At 28.1% G+C, this 6,478-nt stretch overlaps 1 pseudogene; it reads right to left on the bottom strand.

Moving 5' to 3' along the window:
- Positions 1–824: 824 nt before the first annotated feature.
- On the bottom strand, positions 825–5,337 carry LOC132925376 (uncharacterized; annotated as a pseudogene).
- Positions 5,338–6,478: the final 1,141 nt, after the last annotated feature.

Raw genomic sequence — 6,478 nt, 5'->3', positions numbered from 1 at the left:
GTATTCCGTCTCGTTAACAACTCGATATTGAATACTTTTATTTACTTGTTTCTTTTATCGTCGAGTATATAGGTACCTAAAATTAAATCTAGAAACTAATAATAATGTTATACATTTATAATGTTAGATACAAGTAAATAAAGTTACTTTTATGTGAGATACATCATTTTTATTACTCTTTTGACTTTTCAATAAACTCACGGTATTGCCAACATTTTTACATATTTCTCGAAAATGATAAAATCACTACTTTTAACAAATTTAAATTTAAAAAAATTTAAGTTATCAATATACCTATTCCATTAAAAGTAGTGTAAAATACACGCCATGGCGATGACATGCCATATTACAAACCTAAATCCTAAATAAAATTGCATATTGCATATTGTTCTAGAATACTATAGTACCTAGACCCTAATTTTATGTCAGTATAACTACTATAACTAGTTAAAATCAAAAATTGTAATTTGTGATGATTATTATTTAGTGACTATAAAATTTAGTTTTAATTTTTATATCTGACAAAATATTATTATTTTTTTTAAATTTTCGCTTCAATATGCAATATATTTTGAATTTTGTCAAAATAAACAAAACAAATTTCACCATTAGTTTCAAATTATGATGATTCGTGGAGATAACTGACAAAAATCCAAAAATATTAAAAGGAAAAAATATGCAATTGCATGGAAATCCGCACTCTGGTGATGATGAATATACATATTTATACACCATATAAGTTTATTTTGCAAGAACTACAGAACTAGTTGACAAGTGTATTAAGTTATAGAAGCCCAAAAATGAAAAATCCTGATTTATAAGCATTAATTGTTTCTTCGGTATCGACGAAGGTTGGTATTAAATCTATGTTGCTCTACAACAATTTTTCCTATAGTTCGATAACGTCTTAAGTTTGATTTCCACCAAAAGTGATATAAATGACCACTGTTTTCATTATTACTGTTTTTATTTCTACTGCTCCTGTTATTGGTTAGTTGTCTTAGTTGCTTGGGATAGCCGTCTTCTGTTCTTATTATTGCATTATTATCTAAAATACAAGTTAGCTAAACATTAATTCCAATCCAAAAATAAAGTGAAAATTTATATTTTAGAAACTAATTGAAAAAAGTTATAAATTATACTTTTACAGTTATAAACTTAAAATATATTAATCAAGAGGTGAAAAAATATGTTTCGTTATTTAAATTCTTTTTTAAATATATTTTACTAACATATAATTATTTAAATGTATTACTAATCTCGTAGGCAATTAAAAGGTTCAAATAGCTAGTACTGTCTTTAAAGTTCAAATTGAAAATATAGTTTCAATGCAGATGTTATATCTTACAGTTTTGATAAAATGTATTAAAATTATTAATACTTGAAAATATATTGAAATTTACAAACTAAAGTACCTAGCAAATAATAATGGTTGTTAAGGTGTTCAAAAATAATTATTTTCAAATTTTCAATACATTTAAACATATAACTTTAATGAACTATATTAAGAAGAATTAAAATGTTATGTCTATATGCTGTATGATGTTTTAAACATTTTAAAAGAAATTCAACTAATTTAAGTACTATTTTACGATTTTTAATTGTTATTAGCGTTATCAGTTTATCACATATAATCATATTGTTCAAAAATTTTCTTTTTAATATTATACAGTTTTTTGTATTTCATATTTTTAATAACCTTCTAACACAATTATGTCAATAAGCTTTTAAAACTGCATTATCAATAAATAACAGGTTAATCAGTTAAAGTACTGACCGGTATCGTGATTGCCATTACTGTGTAGGTCCTGTTGATTTTGTGTAATTCTTCGTTCCATATCTTTCAATGTTTCCAACCATGGCCCGACAGTATCGATTTTGGCAGTCCCGATCCTGCTGCCACCTTCGTTAAATATCAATACGTCCAATATTCTAATAGTCTTACGTAATTTGTACAAAGCAGATTCATAATTGTCTACGAATTGAAAAAAAAAACGACCAATCAATTTTCTATACAATTATTAATTATGATTACATAAGAAAACCCTTACCAACTATGACTTTATTTAAAGCAGCCAATATAGTCCGTTTGCACACGTCCACTACTTTATCGTCGTCCAGTGTGATCTCAAACTGTGTTTTGATTTCGTTTGCTTGCTTAATTGTCATCAGTAAAGAAATTTATATAATAGTATTGTTGGTAGGTTTGTAATTTGTGTATACTTAGAATATATTATGTAAATTAAACAGGTAACTTACTTCTGACAATCTATTGTTATTATTTAAAGTTTGTTGTTGATGCGTGTTTTTATTATCAAAGATGACAGTTGACTTCATACTGTTGTCAATAGTCCTTTCTCCTAGATGTAGTCGACTTAAACACGACGAAGGCGAATCATTTTTTAACATCTTAGTGGCGGCTTCCTCGGAGTTTCTTTCTAAATAGAAACATATTTTATTTATACCTACCTGATTACAAAACAATATATGTTTTTGACGAATCTAAAAACATAGGTAGGTATAGGTACACTGTTTATACACGTGTAGACTCATGGTGTATGAAGCATGATCACACCTACCATTGTAGTCGTAATAATTTATACGTTGCTGGAATTGTTGCTGAATGGTATTGCAGCCAACTGTAAGTGATGATTCTGGTGCTGGTGGTAGAAGTGATGGCTGTTGGGATTGCTGCATCATGGGTGTAAATGGCTGGTGAACATAATAAGAGTCTGGTAGAGGTGGCGAAGATAACGTCAACGATGGTAGAGATTATGGTTCTGATGTTGGTGGTGGACGGCTCATCAGTATTTGAGGAAATGTATAATGATGATGTCCTAATGAAAATTCTTTGCATTATATACTTATGTAGTTATATATTATAATGGTTCAAACATACTTTAATATGATCAACGCCATTATATACTATTAATTATACTATAATACAATATGATGGATTGAGCTAAAACAAAATGTTCCCTTTTTAGTTTTTAGACATGATAAGTTTAGGATATCCGATATTTACGTAGCTCTTAATAAGTGAACTTAATAAATAATTTATTTAATTAATTAATTAATTAATAAATTCATTACTACACTTTTGATGTGAAGCTTTCATTTTAAATACTCGTCGAAAATTGCAACTAAATATCTTGTTCATTTAACTCTCGCAACTTAATTACAGTTCTTATTACAAAGTCGGTTAATTGTTTTTCCTTACAATCCTTCCTATGTAATTTTAATATGATTTAGTTCTGTATGACAAATGAAATAAAAGTTGATTTATCTTTATTTTATACTTAACTATTTTTACTGTACTATATTCAATTGATTATACGTACATAAAATGCTTTATTATATAAATGGTTTTATTATATTATAATAAGTAAAGATTTATACAATACTTAGAAATATATTTATCTTAATTCTTAAGGCTGCTATAAAAGACCTTTAGAATATTGGAAATTTATTGCACAGAGTAAATAATATCATCTATCCCTAAAATAATGTTATTGCTTTAAAGATCTTATAATAAATTTAAATTCTAAAATAAAACTGATTAATATTTTCCCCAAAGCCTATTAATTTAATAATAGGTACGTATAAACTGCCACGAGTGAAACATTTTGTTAAGACAAGTATTAAAAGTGTTATAAAAACCTTTTTATTTGGTTTCGTACATTAAAACCTTGATATAGTTTTAGATTCTGAGTGGAGCGATAATTTTATTGATAGAATACATTTAGTTTTTGTGGAGGATTATTTGATTAAATGCATTGGGTGATTTTGGATATTAAATTAGATATAGTTTGTACTTTAACGGGTCATTATTAATATCTCAAATTTTACGGTAAAAAAAAATAATAATAAAAAATAAGGAAAAACAAGAACTTTTACACAAACCTAATTTCAAAACCATTGACAAAATACATTTTGTTTTTTTATGTAACTAGAAAACGGATAACCATGGATCCATCGAATTTTTCACCAAATATCTAATATATCGTGTATTATTTTGAAAATATTTTCGAGCTATTTATACGAATAAAAATTTTTTATTTTTATTTTTTTTTTGAAACATCGATTAAAAATTATTTGCTTGGTAGAAATTAATGAAAAATATCTACAAGATCCCACAAAAGGTAATAATATATTACAATTTTTTTTATGTACATTTAAATTAAGATTTTTGATGATCTTTGTTAAAGTCATAAAGAAATACATACTATTTTGTAGGTAGTTAAAAATGCATAAAATATTTTATTTTTTACACTAGCACACATTCTTCAATTGTCGAAAAAATATACTCAATTAAAATATTAAAAGTAAGTATCGTTAAATTTATAGCTTTAGAAAATAACCTACTTTAAAAACGATTATTTTCAAAATATTATTAGAATAAATTAACATAGTTAAAAGTTTAAAACAATTTATTTTGTATTTAGCTATAGGGAATATTATTAAGATTGATTGAATGATCAATAATATTAGATCAAAAAAATAAATTTTAATTTAATTTTGTGTGCACAATTAATATTTGTATATATTATGTTGTAGTTATATTTATTGTTATGGTCCGTTGCTACACGATGCCCAAATGTCTGGAATCTTCAATGATTCCAAAGAATATGTTGACATGCGTCTTCTACATTCGCCGAATGAGACGATGACAAGATTTATGGAAATGAAGAAAGATCCGAATTTTAATCATATATCATTCATAAAAAACCATTTCGATAATTGCATAAATGAATTTGAAAAATGGAAACCAACAGATTGGAACCCTCGAACAACATTTATAAATTATATAAATGATAAAAAATTACAATCATAGGCAATGAAATTAAATTCAATATGGAAACAACTTGGTAGGAAAATCAAAGATGACGTTCGTTTCATTTATGTTTCTAACCCCATAATTGTACCCGGTGGAAGGTTCCGAGAAGTTAGGTATACAGAAATGTTGAGGCAACTCATGACATGCAATTTCAAGTCGAAAATATTGACATGCTAGAAAAATAATTCACGTACTGGATAACTGATCACACTGTCGACATAAAAAAAAAAGACGGAATTATTTATACCCTAGCAAGGTATAAAGATTCATCGTCTGGCCCAAAACCCAAATCTTTTAAATAAATTTTGTTTTAAATTTCATAAAATTGATAAAATGAATAAAAACATTACTTCTATTACCTCTTTCCCGCTATTAAACAACCAAGTAATACATATAATAAAAAACTATTGAGGTGTTGTACATTTCATTTTTCGATAGTTTACATATTATACGAATAATCGAACATTAATCGATAATACAAATTATTCGTTACTTCCCATTACGCCTATTTTATTTTTGTAAATTATTAAGTATAAAATTATAATATACTACTATTATATGTGTAGCTTAGAAAGCCATGACGAAGCGTCCGACTCTGAGTTGTGTAGGCAACTCGATTGTTTGCGCCTTGTAAAAAAATGAACAGGCAACCTAATTGTCGTGGAAGTGGGCGGCGCGGAACACGGCGACACAAGGGACACGAGGGAAAAACGGAGAAATCGAGGAACGTGGATACAGTTTATATAATTGGAAAGCAGGATGATGCAGTTTAATTATGGGGAGGGGGTCCCGGTGGTCGAAACGGTATGGTGCAATGACACTAAAAATTAACTTAAAAACTAGGTATCCGCGTCCAGATCCCGATGACGTTGTTGGAAGCGGTAACTGCACCTGAATCTCGTCTTGACGTCTAAGGCGGCCTCCCACACAACACTCAATGCGTTGCTGGTGGACTTACGGTTGGGTGACTCGTTGCGGTTATCTCGTACTGTACCAGACCATGGAAGTTGGTGGATTTAATGTTTAAAAAATAATAAAATACTTGTTCTTATATACTGCAATAGCACTCTATATTTATTTATTATATCTATCATTATCGTTCAAAAAAATCACTATCATCATAACCATAAGCCTTTAAATATTTAAATATTGCTTTAAAATCGTATTTAAGAATGATTTGATGGGTCTGAATATAGGTTATTCAGAATGGTTTAAGGGGTTTAGATATTGGAAAAGTTTCCTGTAAACTAAAGTCTTTACATTTTTTACACGACTCTGAATTAGCAGACCCATTTATGCCCTCAATAAATCATATTTTCATCGAATGCCCTGTATACTTATTCACCTCGTGTTTCTACAGTACAATGTGGATAAAAGTGGGTTGGCTGGAGAAAGTACTGGGGAGTACAAGATGCAAGAAGGATTCGGTTGGACCAACGGCATTATTTTGGAGTTTTTACTTAAGTACAGATTTACGGTCAGTACCGTGAATTGGAACATCACTTCTCAAACAGATAGCAGCACTGAATATGACACCAATTCTTATAATATATTATAGTGGCATGGGACTATTTTATTATTTTGTAATTATGTGAATAGAATTAAAGCATTTATTGTGCAATTGCATATTATTGTATAATC

The sequence above is a fragment of the Rhopalosiphum padi genome, chromosome 3 (genome assembly GCF_020882245.1).
Source record: "Rhopalosiphum padi isolate XX-2018 chromosome 3, ASM2088224v1, whole genome shotgun sequence".
Taxonomy (NCBI): domain Eukaryota; kingdom Metazoa; phylum Arthropoda; class Insecta; order Hemiptera; family Aphididae; genus Rhopalosiphum; species Rhopalosiphum padi.
The sequence above is the reverse complement of the archived record's forward strand: the minus strand, read 5'-3'. Positions and strand labels throughout refer to the sequence as shown.